This window comes from Ovis canadensis, chromosome X (assembly GCF_042477335.2).
Source record: "Ovis canadensis isolate MfBH-ARS-UI-01 breed Bighorn chromosome X, ARS-UI_OviCan_v2, whole genome shotgun sequence".
NCBI lineage: Eukaryota > Metazoa > Chordata > Mammalia > Artiodactyla > Bovidae > Ovis > Ovis canadensis.
The window spans coordinates 132,216,674-132,234,691 of NC_091727.1; the positions used below are offsets into that span (position 1 = coordinate 132,216,674).

Here is an 18,018-nt window from a genome sequence, read left to right on the forward strand (position 1 = left end):
ATGACATACACACAGAGAAAAACACAATGCAACCCAGAACCAGGCAGTATGAGACAAAAAGTTCTCTGAATAATAAAAATGTTTTCATTTATTCAACTTTTAACAAATTTATTGAGCAGTTATTAGATACTAAGAACTGTATGAGATACATATGAGAACTATAAGAGATATGAATACAAATGTGAGCAAGACAGATAATATCAATGCCCTCTTTTCTAGTATGTGTATTGAGGGTGTTGTGAAACAGGTGATAAATAAAGCACTGTAAGGTACGGAGTTAAGAGTAGGCGAGGTTCAGAAAAAGAACAAGACTGGCACTCTACAGGAGCAGATCACCTTTAATGAGAGGGGGCAGCAGTCAGATTAGCGAACTGCTGCACTTATGTAAGAGAAAGCTACTGTCTTAAGGTGGCCTGTTCTTCTCCAAGGTTGCTGGGAGTAGTTCTCTCTTAAATGGCTGGGGCAAGGAGTTCTGGAGATCAGCCAGAGGCTGGGCTGGCTTGGAGCTGGGCGTAATCAACCTAATGTCTTATTTTTTCTTTGGGTGAGAGTTCTTTCTTTTGCCTAGAATGGTGGGAAGGACGTGGAGGGGAGTTGTAACTCCAGGCAACCTTGAGCCATGCAACTTTCCTTCATTCCAGACTTTAAGGAATATATATACAAAGAGAAAGAGATGTGGGTGCCGTTAATGTTCAGGGCTTCTTCGTGCTGATAATGAGGGTCAGGGGTTTGTAGTCTGGGAGGAAGGAAGTCTAAGGCCTGTGGTGTTGAATTTTTATTCTGGCTGCCAGGGTTTCAAGCAAAAGAACAGTCTTGACTTGGTCTCAAGAGATGGCCCAAATCTGTTCTTGGCGAAACCTTTCAGAGATTGAAGAGACAGGGCCCAAATAAGAGGAATAAAATAAGTACCAATGGTCCCAAGAAAGGGAATAACCAAGGGAGGGCCTGTTGGAACAGGTTTTGAGGAGTGTAAAGGTTTTTTAACTCTTTTTTGTGGCATTCAATTCTGTCTCTAAGTTCTTCAACTCTGCCCTGGACTATGTCCATTTCATTAATAAAATAGCAGCAGTCTTCCTTCCCCTAGAAAGAGGCAGGTCCCTCCCTTTTCTGTGATGAGAAGGTTCTGCTGCTGCTGCTGCTAAGTTGCTTCAGTCGTGTCCGACTCTGTGCGATCCCATAGACTGCAGCCCCCCAGGCTCCCTCGTCCCTGGGATTCTCCAGGCAAGAACACTGGAGTGGGTTGCCATTTCCTTCTCCAATGCATGAAAGTAAAAAGGGAAAGGGAAGTCGCTCAGTCGTGTCCGACTCTTAGCGACCCCATGGACTGCAGCCTACCAGGCTCCTCCACCCATGGGATTTTCCAGGCAAGAGTACTGGAGTGGGGTGCCATTGCCTTCTCCATGAGAAGGTCCAGGTCTCGCCTATTTTGTAGAGCCACAGAAGCTAATGAGTTGTCTTTGGATTGAAATGAAGGACTCTGCTACTTGCTCCATATCCTCATTAAGTTCTTGGGACAGCTTGTAGTAAAAATGGGCTGAGGTCAAGATGCCCCCAATTCCGGTGCCTAGGGCTGCTGCTATGCCAGTCCCAATCAGGAGCGGGGGTATGACAGCTCATCTTTTTCTGTGGGAAAGTTTCCCTTGGGGGTAGACTATTTGTTCTATCTCTTCTTCTTTGAGGAATGTTAGACCTGGGGTCAGGAAGACCAAGATGCAAGGTCCAGAGGGGTCAAGAGGGAAACATGAATATGCATAGGTCCCACAGAGAATGAAGATTCCCCGGTTGGTGCAATTATTTGTGCTGTTCCAGAGAACCCAAGTGGAATAGAAGGAGGGAGCAGAGTTTGCAAGACCAGTGTAGTTGGGACTATAGTAGTTGTTACAGGTTGGGTTTGAAGAGGCTGCGAGTAGGACATTGTCAGAGACTGGCCCAATAAGTTGTGTGGTTTTTTGTTTGGAAGGCAAGGTACAGTTGTCCTGTAACAGCCAGGTTGAGGGTAAGGGAATTGCTATGTATGGTGAGGGAGACAGTGACATGCATATCCAACACTGGGATGTGTGTTGTGTGTACTGGAAGAATTCTAAAGAAGAGTTGAGAAGGCGGGTAAGGTGTTGGTTATCAGAGGGAGGTTTTAGGAGAGGCCGTAATTGGGAAAGGAGGTCTAGGTATTTATAAGGCTCAGGGGTCGCCTGTAACTGGTAAATTAAGTTCTTTATAACTTTTTTTTTTTCTGATTGATCTAGTATCCCGCCCCCGTCTGAGTACCCCCAGTGGGTAATGGGATAGAAACATTTTTTTTCATTTAGCTTAGGGTAGGTGCTCATGAAACTTCTTCTCTTTTGTACTTTAACAATGAGTAGGGGTTTGGTCTTTCCCCACTCCCCGAGATTCATGGTGCATGGTCTTGGAGCCATATTATAACATGAGGAGTGAACATAGGAATAAATGTCTGAGCAGGGACAGGGACTAGCCAGAAGGCTGGGGAGCACAGCAAGGATAAGGAATAATGGTTCTGTTGGGCAGTGCAGAGGAAATGGTACCCTAGGAGTAGAACACAGGGTAACAACCTAGGTGATACCATTGGAAAGACCAGTCCTGAGGGGAGATAGTTATTAGGCCTATAGCAAGGACTAAGATGAAGAGTGCAGTTAGAGAGACAGGAAGAGGCCAGTCAGGGCGAGGAGCAGAAGGTCCCAAGTTGGTGGTTGCTTGAGTCTGAGGAGGAACAGTGTTCATTAGAATGTAGAATGATGTAGAGAATGAGAGTAAAGAAACCAATTTCATCTGGAGTCAGGTTGTAGAAGGTTCCCTGAAGCCACAGTTGAGACACCAGCATGGTCAGGTCTTCGAAGGAGGTTCCTGTCAAGGCACTGGTCCAGAGGTCTTGCAGTAATTGGGTCAGGAATAGCTGTAGGTTGAAGAGTGTCCAGGTCATTCAGTGTCTTCTTGGATGGTCGATAGAGGTTGTCGCTGGGTGATTTTTAAGGAGGTAGGCCCTGTGGGAGAGACCTGATAGGGGTCAGTTAAGAAGGGCAGCGGAGGATCAGAGGTCAGGTGAGAGAGGTGTACCCAGGAGGTGACTCCAGTGGGTAATGGGATAGAAACTTTTTTTTTTTTTGCAAAGGCAGTTTAATGTCTTAAGACACTTGTATCATGCACAAAACTCTTTTCTGCTTGCCACAAACCTTTATACTTTCTGTATTCATCACTTTATTTGTCCATTCATAGAACAGCCATATTTCCTTTTTCTCTTAATAAAATGTAATTCTATTTCTTATACCTTTTTTACTGAAAACATGCATCTTACTTCCTTTCAGAAACCATGAACTGTTGTTTAGCTCATTTATAAATTAACTTCAGCAATATTATCCGAAGACAAAGACATACACTGAGATATACGTATATATCCAGAAAAACAGAGATCTCAGTGTTTTCTGCTTCAAGATTGAAAAGGTCTCTTTGCCCCCCCCTTTTTTTTTTGCTTGAAGTTGGACTAATCTAAGGCTGACATCTCAGGCAAAGTGGGTTGTCTATTTCAATAACGTGATAACAGTTAACTACAGGCTTTTGCCTAGGCACATCTCTGTTTTATCAGGGTTGGAGCTGTTGGGTCAGGAACAGCTGTAGGTTAAAAAGTGTCTAGGTCATTCAGTGTCTTCTTGGATGGTCAGCAGAGGTTGTCGCTGGGTGATTTTTAAGAGGTAGGCCCAGTGAGAGAGACCTGATAGGGATCAGTTAAGGAGGGCAATGCAGGATCAGAAGTGACCCGTTTTAGGCGAGAGAGGTGTACCCAGGAGGTGACCTTCTAGAGTTTAGCTGCAGTTGGGGTAAGCAGTATGATTCTGAATGGTCCCTGCTACTTTGGGTTTAGGTCACCGTGGGGATTATCATACAGATAGACAATGTCCCCAGTTTGTAAAGGGGGCAATGGGGCTTGGGGGTCAGGGGCAGGCTATGGTTGACGAATTTCCAGAGGGCATTGTGGAGTTCCGCCAGCAGAGGGGAGTGTTGGAAGCTTGGTATGGGAGGAGGTTCAGCGGGGAGTCCAGGAGGGAGCATGGGCCTTCCGTACATCACCTCAAAGGGGCTCAGCCCCAGGAGCTTTCTGGGCAAAGCCCGCACTCTGAGAACAATTGGCAAAAGTTTAGTCCAATCCAGATATACCTCGAGGGTTAATTTGGTAAAAGTTTCTTTGATTATTCTATTCATCCTTTCTACCTTTCCTAAGGACTGGAGACAATATGGAATGTTAAGTTTCTAGGGTATCTGTAAGAATTAGACAAGTTGTTGGGTGACCTTGGAAATAAATTCCAGGCCCTTATCAGACTGTAGGGATGAAAGCAGGCTAAACCTGAGGATAATTTCTGTGAGGAGGATTTGGGCCACAATGTGGGCTCTTTTGTTTGTAGTGGGAAATGTTCTACCCATCCCGAAAAAGTGTCCACAAGGACCAGGAGGTATCTGAATCACTGAACCAGGGGCATATGAGTAAAGTCTTATCTGTCAATCCTGTGCTGGGAGGCTACCTCGCATTTGATGGGTTGGAAAGGAGATAGGTTTAAGGTTGGAATTGTGATTAATACATTGACATATTTGACAGGAGCGGGTAAGGTTACCTAAATATTGTTGGTCAGCAGTGGATATGGGGAAGTGGTTACAGAGGAACTGTTGGAGTGCCTTGGACGAGGAGTGAAAGAGAGTGTAGATAAGAGAGGCTTTCTCTGGTGGTGGTTGGGTTGGAGTCAGGGCTAAGATAATGGGACTGGAGGGAGGGATGGGATAGGGCTCTTTTGCCTTCTGGTCTGCAGGATTGTTGTAGGCTGATATGAGACTTCCCTTTTGATGTCCCCTATAGTGGAGGATGGCGACTTTGTTTGGTAAGAGTGCTGCTTCTAGAAGTTTGTGGATCAAGTCTGAATTAATAATGGGGGATCCCTTTTGGGTTAGGAAACCACTCTCTCTCCATATTAGGATGTTTGAGTGAAGTATGTTATAGGCATGTTTGGGGTCTGTGTGGGTGTTAACCCTTAGATTTTTAGCCAGAGTTAAAGCTCTGGTGAGAGCTATCAGTTCTGCCTATTGGGAGATGGTGTGAGGTGGCAGAGGTGAAGCCTCAGTTCTCTGGGTCCCATGATTGTGACAAGGGTCCCCCTGGATGATGGCACATCCTGCCGCGAAGGGTGGGGATTTTTGGGAGCTGCCATCAACGAACCTGTGTGGGGTGTCTGGCTCTAGGATGGGCTGATCTGTTAGGCTGCAGCTATGTAGGAAGGGGCCTGTTGTAGAGGATGTGGGTGATAAGCTGACAGGGAAGGGAGAGCAGGGGGAGAATGAGAGCAGAGGGTCGAGGAGAAAGGATTGTAGGACCTGTAGCCTGGAAGCAGGGAGAGGAAGGCCCGATGTGATAGTACATCTCGGAAGGTGTGTGGAGAATAGACTGTTAAAGGGGCATGTCTAGAGAGTTTATTTGCTTTGGGTACAAGGGCTGCGATTAGCAGCCATGGCCTGTATGCAGGGAGGCCACCCCTTGGTCACCATGTCAAACTGTTTTAATAGGCTATGGGAGCCCAAATGTCTTCGGCCTGCTGACACAGAAGTCCCAGGGTCTTTCCTTGTTTGGAATGGGCAAAGAGAAAGAATGGTCTGGTGCGATCTGGCAAGTGGAGAGTTGGCACTTGGAGGCGGCTATGGGTGAGCTGGTGAAGAGGATTGGCCAGCGAGGAGGGGTTAAAGAGGGGGCTCATCTAGATATCCTTTTGTAGCCTCATAGAGTGGCTTTGCAATGAGGAAGAAGTTAGGGATCCAGATACAGAAAAAGTTTAGGAGGCCAAGGATAGACAGAAGCTCCCTTTTTGTTTTTGGAAGTGGACAGTTAATTAAGGCCTGGATTCTATCTGGGGGAATAGTTGTTTGTTGGTGGGATATGGAGAGAACCAGGTAGGTGATGTTCGTCTGTACAACTTGGGCTTTGGATCAGGACACCCGATAACCCCAGGATCCCAGGGCCCCAGGGCCCCAAGGAGTTTGGCAGTATGTTGAAGACAGAGTTTTCAGGTTGGGCTACAAAGAAAGAGGTCATCAACCTATTGGAGGAGATGACTTGGGGCTACGTCGAATGTCTGTAGGTCCTTTTGTAAAGCCTGTCCAAAAAAGTCGGGGCTGTCTCTGAACCCCTGGGGGAGAACTGTCCATGTTAGTTACAAAATGTGAGTCTTGGAGTCTTGCCAGGTGACGGTGAAAAGGGGTTGGGAGAGGGGGTGGAGGGGGATAGTGAAAAAGGCATCTTTGAGATCTAAAACTGTGAAGTGGGTTGCAGGTGGGGGTATGGCAGACAGAAGGGTTTAAGGATTAGGAACTACTGGGAATGTCAGCGTCATAGTCTCATTGATTTTTCTCAGGTCCTGGACCAGTCTCCAAGAGTTTGGTCCCTTTCTTACTGCCAGAATAGGGGTGTTGTGTGGTGAATGGGTAGAAATTAACATAGAGGCTTGACGACGACAGTCTATGATAGGCTTAAGTCCCCTGTGGGCCTCTGGGGTGAGAGTGTACTGTTGTTGGGTGATTATAGTCGAGGGGTCTTTCAGGGTAATGTGGACTGGGGGATGATGTTTGGCTATAGATGGGTGATCAGTGTTCCAGACTTGGGGGTCTAAGGTGGGTAGATCCAAGGGAAAGTCGGGGGTGAGGGATAGGGATGGTCCAGGTGCCATCTGCATGCAGAATATATAGACTGTATCAAGGGGCGAAGTATGGTAATAAAGACTCCCAATTTGGATAATAGCTGTCTCCCTAGGAGTGCCACTGGGCACTTAGGCATTATGAGGAATGTGTGTATGAGGGTCGATTTTCCAAATTGACAGAGTAACGGAGGTCTGATTTTTGGCCTTAAGGGAACTCCAGAGACTCCCTTGATTGTGAGTTCTGAGTCTTGAGTTAGGCCAGAGTAGGAAGTTAAGAGAGAGAAAGTGGCTCCAGTGTCTACTATAAAGGAGATCCTTTTTCCAGCCACTACCCCATCTACCCTAAGTTCCAAGCTCATGTCTGGAACACAGGCCAGGGGGCTGGAACCTGGGCCCTGTCATTGGAATAACTCTCGTAGTGTTGGGCTGGGGTTCTGGGGAGAAGTAGGGATCTCCCCAGGGGTGCCAGGGCGTCTCTGTGGACATTCCATGTCTAGGTTTGGGAGGTGGGGGCCTCTCCAGGGGCATCAGCATGTCCCTGGGGACAGTCCCATCTTTCAGTGTCCCCATTGGCCACAGGTTGGGCATGCTTTTGTGGGGGGCCGTGGGTTCGGAGATGCCTTTGCCCAGCGTCCTGACTGGTTGCACTGGAACCAGGGTCTTGGGGAGGGGGGAACGTCTTAAGTTCCAGTCTGGGATGACTTGGGCCGGGCTGATCTCTTCCCTTAATTGCTGCCACCAAAAAGGCGTATTTAGCTTTTCTCTCACAGTCTTTTTCTCTTTTAGCTTCTTCCTATTATTGAACACCTTGAAGGCTACTTCTAGGTCTCTTTGGGGGGGTGTCTCAGGGCCCTTCTCTAGCTGTTGAAGCTTGCATCTCATGTCAGGGGCGGACTGGCTGATGAACATGAAGGTAGAGTAACCCAGCAGGGGTGGTGAAATCTAGGTAGAGTAACCCAGCAGGGGTGGTGGTATCTAGGTTGATAAAACTTTTGGACTGCCTTTATTGAGGCATGCCAAGAATAAGGCTGGATTTGTGTCTGCCCCTTGGGTGATTTCTTTTATCATAATTGACATAAATATGAGCATTTTTCTGCATTCCTTCTAGAAGGCAAGTAATCATATGATTGAGTCTCTTGATATCTGGGTCACTGGGCTGGTAAGTCCAGTGGGGATCTAATTGAGGTACCACCTCATCAGCAACTGGGCTATCCTGGTCTTGGTTATATAAGTGATTGGCATGGGCTTTTGCTGCTTGCCAATTATGCTTTTTCATCTGGGGTGAGAGTGGCATTTAGAATGTATGTCACTCCAAGTGAGGTAATAGGCCTGGGAGAGTCTCAGGAATTCTTTCCTGTATCTGGCAGGGTTTTCAGAAAATGACCCTAATTTTTCTATCTGGCTCATATCTGACAATGAAAATGTCACGTGGACTCGGGTGGGGCCCTCTGGCCCTGCTACCTCTCTCAGGGGAAACATATGTTGGGTATGTGACCGTGTGGTAGGAGGAGAGGGAAGAGGAGAGGGGGAGTCAGGGAGATGGGGTAGCAGGGTTAGGGGGAGTCAGGAGAGGTTTTGGGATCAGTAGGTAAACTGGATGAGGGGGAAGGACAGAGTTGGCAGATAGGGAGGGGGCTTGTCTGCTGGGTCAAACTCTAGGGGTGCAGAAGGTCATGACTGGTGGTTAGCTGAAGAGGAGTCCTTTTGTTTGGGAGGCAAGGTGCATAGAAGGACCTCATGGGTGAAGCAGTTCTTGCATAGGGAGGGCCTGCTTGAAGGGCCCAAAAGGCTTGGGCATATGGGATCTCCAACCCTTTGCCATTCCATTTGAGGAAGTTAGTGAGATCTGATAAAATATTGAAATCAAAAGTCCCAAACTCAAGCCAGTGATTTTGGTTGTTTAATTGGTATTGAGGCCAGATCTGTACACACAGTTGTTTTAAGTGGTTAGCCTTGAGTTCAGTGAGAGAGAGTGGCTTGAGACTTTTGAGAACACAGGCTAGAGAGGAGTCCTTTGGGACAAATTGGCCAGACAGACTCTATAATTCAAAGGCAAGCAGAGGCTCCTATTGGGAGCTCGAGTTGTGACCTGTAGTCACAATAGTAGTTATGAGAAGAGAGCTCTGTGTTGAGGTGGAGCATCCCCCACCATTGCCTACAGAGTGGCCCTAGGCTGGGGAGTCCCTGGTACCCGGAGAGGACTAAGTTTTAGGGTGCCTCTAGAAAACTGTCCAGATTGGATCTTACCTTAATTTAGGGGCTGGCTTGAATGGAGTATTGCATGTAAAGCGGTCGAATGGCAAAAGGCCTGTGTCCTGGAGTTGGTCGGTCTCGCAAAAAAGAGAATGTAGAGAAAGCAGGAAGGAAGAGAGAGAGGCCAATATTCCTTGGGGTATGTGGAAAACCAATCAAGCCCTTACACAGGACTTGTATCACTCACCAAGGCACAGGGCATCCTCTCGAAGAGTTCTTCAAAGCCCAGGCAGGAAAGTGAGCTCGGCAGGCTTCCACACTCCAAAGAGCTGTGAAGGAGAAAGAACCTCAACTCCTGGGTTTCGACACCAAAAACATAAGGTACGGAGTTAGAGTCGGCGAGGTTCAGAAAAAGAACAAGACTGGCACTCAACAGGAACAGATCACCTTTAATGAGGCGAGAAGGGGCAGCAATCAGATTAGTGAACTGTTGCACTTATCTAAGAGAAAGCTACTGTCTTAAGGGGGTCTGTTCTTCTCCAAGGTTGCTGGGAGTAGTTCTCTCTTAAATGGCTGGGGCAAGGAGTTCTGGAGATCGGTCAGAGGCCGGGCCGGCTTGGAGCTGGGTGTAAAAAAACTAATGTCTATTTTTCCTTCGGGTGAGAGAGTTCTTTCTTTTGCCTAGAATGGTGGGGAGGACCTGGAGGAGTGTTTTAACTCCAGGCTACCTTGAGCCACACAACTTTCCTTCAAGCACCATGCAAAATGAGTCTCATAAGGAGACAGATGCTATAAGGAAAATAAGATGGGACTCAGAGTGCGGAGAAGGCAATGGCACCCCAACTCCAGTACTTTGCCTGGAAAATCCCGTGGACGGGGGAGCCTGGTGGGCTGCCGTCTATGAGGTTGCAGAGTCAGACACGACTGAAGTGACTTAGCAGTAGCTAATAGAGTGACTATGTTAGGGTGCCAGTGGAAATCAAAACTGTTTTGTACATGTTAAAGATGCCAATTACAAACACAACAGCTGTTACCAAGAAAGAAAAGAAAGTGAAGTCACTCAGTCATGTCTGACTCTTTGCCACCCCGATGGACTGTAGCCTACTGGGCTCCTCCGTCCATGGAATTTTCCAGGCAAGAATACTGGAGTGGGTTGCCATTTCCTTCTCCAGTTACCAAAAAGTCATCACTATAAAGCTTTTTCATACAGAAGCTCCTCAGGTCCTGTCAGAACTATTTCTCTTATTTTATGCACAGATTAAATGAACTTGGTCTGCTGTTTCTTTCACTCACAGCAGAGTAAAAGCTTGGCATCTCTTTGTGTTTCTAGCACTTGATACCATATATATCTAATTCCCTGCTGAAAATATCCACTCAACCTAACATGTTCAAAGCTTAATCTAACTTCCTCTTCACACTACTTCTGTATTTTTAATGCAACTTCATGATTCCTTTATTCACCCCTTTGATCCAAGCTTATTCCTAGACTCTGCCCCTCCCTTACTGCAATGAATCACTAAGTTGTGTTGAGTAATACCTCCCAAATGTCTCTCATCTCTCTCCTACTCTCCTTCTGAACTGCTACTACCATTCAAGACCACATTACTTCTTGTCTGGATTACCACGTTACAGTATGATCTTCTTGAAAGTGTAAGTCACTCAGTCGTGTCCAACTCTTTGTGACCCCATAGACTGTAGCTCACCAGGCTCCTCTGTCCATGGAATTCTCCAGGCAAGAGTACTGGCATGAGTTGCTATTCCTTTCTCCAGGGGATCTTCCTGACTCAGGAATCGAACCCGTCTCCTGCACTGCAGGCACATTCTTTACCATCTGAGCCACCAGGAAAGTCTATCTTCTTAAACCATCTTCAATCATCCTTTACCTACTACATTTTGGTAACTCTTGATTATCCTTCAAAACTCAGCTCAGTGATAACTTCTTTCAGGAAGACTTCACAGACAACTCTGACTTGTTCCCTCACCCCATCTAAATTAGATAATCTCTATTATATGTCCCTATAGTACCCTGTGATTAGTTTTATTTTAGCATCTAGCACATGGTGTATTTGTCTCTTCACTTGTCTGTCCTTCCATTGCTCTGTGGGCTCCTAGGTATCTGTTAGGGATTGTATCTTTTATTGTCACATCTCTGATGTCCACCATGGTGTCTGACAATAAATATTTTTGAATGAACAAATGCTTGAATCAAATTAGAAAATCTGCTTAAAGGGAAACTGGCAACAGTAAGAAATGGTAGCTTATACATGTAAAAGTTAAGAAGGAAACAGTGAAGTTATGTCACTAAAAAAAAAAAAAAACTCAAAAAGTACCACAATCTGGGGTCACTTTGGTCCCATCACTTCATGGCAAATAGATGGGGAAACAGTGGAAGACTTTATTTTTGGGGACTCCAAAGTCACAGCTGATGGTGATTACAGCCATGAAATTAAAAGACACTTATTCCTTGGAAGGAAAGTTATGACCAAACTAGACAGCATATTAAAAAGCAGAGATATTACTGTGCCAACAAAGGTCCATCTAGTCAAAGTTATGGTTTTTCCAGTAGTCATGTATGGATGTGAGAGCTGGACTATAAAGAAAGCTGAGCACCAAAGAACTGATGCTTTTGAACTGTGGTGTTGGAGAAGACTCTTGAGTGTCCCTTGGACTGCAAGGAGATCCAACCAGTCCATCCTAAAGGAGATCAGTCCTGGGTGTTCATTCGAAGGACTGATGTTGAAGCTGAAACTCCAATCCTTTGGCTACCTGATGTGAAGAGCTGACTTATTTGAGAAGACACTGAGCGACTGAACTGAACTGATGCCGGGAAAGATTGAGGGCAGGAGGAGAAGGGGACGACAGAGGATAAGATGGTTGGATGGCATCACCGACTCAATGGACATAGGTTTGGGTGAACTCCGGGAGTTGGTGCTGGGCAGGGAGGCCTGGTGTGCTGTAGTCCACGGCGTCACGAAGAGTTGGACACAACTAAGCGACTTAGCATTGACTGGGACTATTAGTATAATTATCTATTATGGTTTGTATAATGTAATGCAGTCATTCCCATTAATTTTAAAGACATCAAAACATCTAGAAGAGACTATTTTGTAGCTTCCATTTAGGAAAATATGGGAATATGTACTACATAATAGGACATAACTTAAGACTAATCTACATCAAACCAGATTTGGGGAAAGTGATTAAAGACAAAGTTATTTAAAAATTAATTAATTTGGAGGCTAGTTACTTTACAATATTGTGGTTTTTGCCATACATCAACATGAGTCACCCATGGGTATACATATGTCCCCCCATCCTGAACCCCCAAAACCCCACTCCCACCTCCCTTCCCGACCCATCCCTCTGGATTGTCCCAGAGCACCGGGTTTGAGTGCCCTGCTTCATGCATTGCACTTGCACTGGTCATCTATTTACATATGGTAATACACGTTTCAATGCTATTCTCTCAAATCATCCCACCCTCACCTTCTCCCACATAGTTCAAAAGTCTGTTCTTTACATCTGTCTCTTTCGCTGTCTTGCCTATGGGGTCATCATTACCATAAAGATGAGTAGTTTTAACACACATAGTTCTGGAATTTATGTATTTTTTCCAAATTGATTTGTTGGTTTAGATATAAATAATTCATAACTGAAACCTAAATCATTTTTACAGAGGTGCTATTGAGTTCATTTTCTGAGACTATCCTCAAAAATCTTTCATATACTATACAATTAAAAATGTTTCTCTAGATGGAAATGCCTTCAAAATGTCCTTCAAAATGTTCATGACTCATGTAAATAAAGTTATGAATGCTCTAATGTAAAGGAGCTTGGAAGTAATGATTTATGTCTAGACCTTTTGTTTTATTGCTCCTCATTACTATACTCTTTGGCCTTTTTTTCCTATCCCTGTTTTCCCATAAAACTCTTCTTGCAATGCAAGAACAAGGGCTTGATCCCTGTGTCAGGAAGATCCCCTGGAGAAGAAAATGGCAACCCACTCCAGTCTCTTGCCTGTAAAATTCAATGGACAGAGGAACACGGCATGCTACACAGTCCATGGGGTCACAAGAGCCGGATATGACTTAGTGAGTAGACCACCAACCACCATCAGTTAAGTAGCTCAACAAATGGCTAGAGTACACATACAAAATATAGGTAATAAAGATATAGGCAACTATGAATCCATATTAAGTGATTAATGGCCATCTAATTATTTGTTTAGGAATGATTGATGACCATCATTTGGGAGCAGCAGAACCAGGACACATTGTTGCTACAGTTTTCTCACTGCTTACATTTTCATAGCATAATCTTTTGTGGGAATGGGTGTTTGGAAGTGGAGTGGGTAAGATGAGTGGATTGGGGAATAGGGAAAACAATAAAAATGAAAGCAAAGTCCATTAAGAAGTCTTTTCTGTACATAAAATATTCAAACTTTTAAACATAAAACATACAAGTTAACATATGAATTAACTTTTCCTTCAGAGAAGGAAAGCTCTTACTAGGGCAAGAGGAAATTTCAGGATGAGCAATCAGTATGAGAGTTCTGTCACTGCAGTTTCAAGTTGGTTTAGAAGAGTGACATGTTGTATAAGACTGGGAAGCTATTGAGACAAAAATCCTTTCCAAAAGAAGAGCAAGATCAGTCTTACCTTTTTAAGCTCAGTACTTTAAAACACACGTTTCTCATGCAACATAAAAAAAATCATTCTATACTCTACAGTCTCTAGTATCAATACTACAGTTTATACACAGGAAGTAGCCTGAGAAGTGCTGTTGTTTGACACTAGAAACCTGCAAATCACAGAAATGATCATATATTTATGCTATTATATGCTATGCTTTTTCTTTTAATCCCTTAACAAGCCCATAAGGCAGGTCCTATTATTATCCCATTTTCCAGATGAGAAAATTAAGGGTTCCAGGAGGTGATGTTAATTGCCCAAGATAATAACATAGCAAGTGATGGAATTGTCATGAAACACAGGCATCTGGGTCTCCCAAGAGCTATGCATTTTCCCACTAAGATATATTGTTCTGTGCACTGGCAAGCACTATTTTCCTTTCCCCTCATAATCTCTCTACCCATGTTTCTGGATACGGGAATAAACGTGGCACATCGGCTTATTGAAATTGAAGGTGTGAATGTGGAAACATATGGTTACGATTCCATAACCCGAGCTATGCCTGGGGCATTTGCACCAGCGATTCATAGCAGGATTGTCTAATATGATTTGAGGACTACATAACCTGAAAGGTTTAGAAGGCTTTCTCACCGAGATGTCACATGGGCCAAGGGGGACAATATTAAACGGTATTACGTAGATGTGAGAGCTCTGTGGGAGTGAAGGAATAGTCCTACTAAGTCCTTGGCAGCGCTGAGACACCTGTAAGATGCTTTTGTGGAATAGGATTCAAGGATGGAGTCATATTAAGCCTTCAGTGTAGAATTTTGTGGTTTATGAATGTATGTTTTAGCCAAGTGTGGCACCTCTGATGGCTACTAATGAATATGTTAAGTATAACTGTTAACAGGATTTTAAAGACAGAAATAAGAATATAAGTGTTTTACACTGGAAGGATGAAATATTTCTTTCAACTGAGACAGAAACCAAAATATTTCAGTCACTCCTGTGACTCTAATGAATCACAGGCCTGGTGAGCTTGCCAAAGACACAGAAGCAAAATACATTCTCCGTTGTCCCTGAAGAATTTCAGGGTAAAAGTAGATTTTTATAAATGCTTCAACTTAGAATGAATGAATGAACAACAGGTGAATAAATGAGAAGTTCTTCTGTCAGATGGCCCCTGCTCCCTGCAGAAAATATTTCCTCAGAGATGATGTTGTATCTGCTACTATGAAAAATCCACTAAAATCTGTATACAAATGGTAAGAACTGTTTATTAGAACTTACTATGTTTTAAGCCCTTGCTAATGTAATACCCACGAGAGCTATGTAATATTGGGTACTCTTACTGATGGGCTTCCTAGGTAGCTCAGTGGTAAATCTGCCTGCCAATGCAGGAGACACAGATTTGATTGCTGGGTCAGCAAGATCTCGTGGAGGAAATGGCAACCCTCTTCAGTATTCCTGCATAGAGAATCCCATGGACAGAGGACCCTGGCAGGCCAAAGGGTCAGACACAACTGAGCACATGTGCACTCTTAATGATATTATTTTACAGACGAGGAAATAGCCTTGGAGTGCTTCTATTTCTTGATCTAGGTTACACAGCTGTAGACTAGTGATTTTACATTAGCCCCCTTTACTACTACACTATACTGTTTTAAAAATTCTGAGTAGAGAGTACCCTTAAAGTAACTCAGTCCAGCATAAAGAATACAGGTAATAACAAAGATAGGGAATTTAGCTTAGTCTCCCTTGAGGAGGGCTTCCCTGGTAGCTCAGATGGCAAAGCGTCTGCCTGCAATGCAGGAGACCTGGGTTTGACCCCTGGGTTGGGAAAATACCCTGGAGAAGGAAATGGCAACCCACTCCAGTACTCTTGCCTGAAAAATCCTAAACAGAGGAGCCTGGTAGACTACACTGCAGTCCATGGGGTCGCAAAGAGTCAGACACTACTGAGCGACTTCACTTTCTTTTCACTTTTCTTTGAGGAATCAAACATTTAACCAGAACCTTAAAATGCCTCAGAAGTGCCCAACAGAAGTAAGAAAGTGGCCCAAAGTTTGTCTGTCTGCAGAGCTGATTCACATAATAGAACCACTGTCATTACTTGTTGCATGGTGGAGGTGAAAGGGTAAGGCAATCACCTTTCTACCCCACATCTATGCTAAAAGTGGCTCTATGCTTGGTTGCTTCAGCTGTGTCTGACCCTTTGTAGCCTCCAGTCTTCTCTGTCCAAGGGATTCTCCAGGCAAGAAGACTGAAGTTGGTTTCCATTTCTTCCTCCAGATCTTCCCGACCCAGGGATCGAACCCCCATCTCCTATGTCTCCTGCATTGTAGGCAGATTCTTAACCGCTGAGCCACTGGTAAACCCCCAAACACATTCTGGTCAAAAACCTTTTGTTCCTTCCTACTGCCTAGAGAATCAAGTTCTGATTCTTTACCTTGTTACTCAGGGCTGGCCACAAGATGACCACAACCTAACTTAGCAATTTGTCCTTAGGCCAGTCTCATACACTACAGACTAGACAAAGTTTGGGATCATGGATAACATGCAGCTCAAACAAACAAGATTTTATTAAGCATGCAGCAAGCCATATTGTTAATGAAAAGTACTTACAGCACAGTTACAACTTCTTCCCAAGTACCCAGATAATGCCAGTGATAAACAATCCACCTGCAATGCGCACACACACACACACACACACACAAAATGAGGCACGAGTTCTATTCCTGGGTCCAGAAGAACCCCTAGTGGAAAGCATGCCACCCACTCAAGTACTCTTGCCTGGAAAATCCCATGGATAGAGGAGTGTGGCGAGCTACCATTCATAGGATTGCGTAAAGGACACAACTGAACACAAGCAGTTAAGTTTACACAGTGACAACTTGACCTAGGAACAGTACCAATTACTGACACCTCAACCTACGGGCAGCTTGACCTATGGACAGCGCCTATTACTGACCGCTAGACCTAGGAAAAGGACAAGCGCCAGATAGTGACAACTCAACCTACGAGCAGCTCCGGTGATAGCTCGCATCAGAGGCAGGTCCAGTGGCAGCTCCCGTGGAAACTAACTCTTAACACACAAGAAGAACAGCAACCTCAAAAGCAACGTGAGTTGTCGTGGCTTCCTTTTTTTATACCTTTGGTCTCCACTCCCTGGAGCCTGATTGGTTATGCCCTATGCAAAATAGGTGACAGTACCTGCATGCCCCTGATTGGTTACACCCAGGAGCACTCCAGCAAGGGGTGTGTGTTTTCCCAGGTTAGGCCCTATGCAAATGTGGGATGGTGCCAGCATGTGTCTGATTGGTTACACCCAGGACCAATCAGGGAAGGGGGTGTGTTTTCCCTGGTTAAAGTGACAGTGAAAGTTGCTCAGTTGTGTCCAACTCTTTTGGACCCCATGCATTATAGCCTGACAGGCTCTTCTGTTCATGGAATTCTCCAGGCAAGAATTCTGCAGTGGGAGTGCCTATCGCCATGGGATCTTTCCAACCCAGGGATCAAACCCAGGTCTCCTGCATTTTAGGCGGGTTTTTACCGTCTGAGCCACCAGGGAAGCCTAGGAATACTGGCATAGGTAGCCTATCCCTTCTCCAGTGGCTATGCCCCACCCAGGAATCCAACTGGGGTGTCCTGCATTGTAGGCTGATTGTTTACCAGCTGAGCTTTCCCAGGTTCAGCCCTATGCAAATATGGGATGGGGCCAGCATGTGTCTGATTGGTTACACCCAGGACCAATCAGGGAAGGGGGTGTGTTTTCCCTGGTTAAAGTGAGAGTGAAAGTGGCTCAGTTGTGTCCAACTCTTACGGACCCCACGGATTATAGCCTGACAGGCTCTTGTGTTCATGGAATTCTCTAGGCAAGAATACTGGAGTAGGAGTTCCCATCGCCAGGGGATCTTCTCAACCAAGGGATCGAACCCAGGTCTCCTGCATTTCAGGCCAGTTCTTTACCATCTGAGCCTAGGAATACTGGCATAGGTAGCCTATCCCTTCTCCAGGGGACATGCCCACCGAGGAATCCAACCGAGGTGTTCTGGATTGTAGCCTGATGCTTTACTTGCTGAGCTTTCCCAGGTTTGCTTCTGCTACTGCTGCTAAGTCACTTCAGTCGTGTCCAACTCTGTGCGACTCCATAGACGCAGCCCACCAGGCTCCCCAGTCCCTGGGATTCTCCAGGCAAGAACACTGGAGTGGGTTGCCATTTCCTTCTCCAAGGCATGAAAGTGAGAAGTGAAAGTGAAGTCGCTTAGTTGTGTCCGACCCTCAGCGACTCCATGGACTGCAGCCCACCAGGCTTCTCCGCCCATGGGATTTTCCAGGCAGGAGTACTGGAGTGGGGTGCTATTGCCTTCTCCGTTCCCAGGTTTGGCCCTATGGAAATATGGGATGGTGGTAGCATGTGCTTGATTGGTTACTCCCAGGACCAATCAGGGAAGGGGGTGTGTTTTCCCTGGTTAAAGTGAAAGTGAAAGTTGCTTAGTTGCGTCCAACTCTTT

General features: G+C 45.3%; 1 long non-coding RNA gene across 1 annotated transcript; it reads right to left on the minus strand.

Moving 5' to 3' along the window:
* Positions 1-61: 61 nt before the first annotated feature.
* Positions 62-16,626, minus strand: LOC138930052 (uncharacterized). The gene is made up of 3 exons (XR_011446085.1): positions 16,526-16,626; positions 9,121-9,202; positions 62-2,996 (listed from the first exon to the last, which is right to left on the minus strand). It is a non-coding gene; the product is annotated as an uncharacterized lncRNA (long non-coding RNA).
* Positions 16,627-18,018: the final 1,392 nt, after the last annotated feature.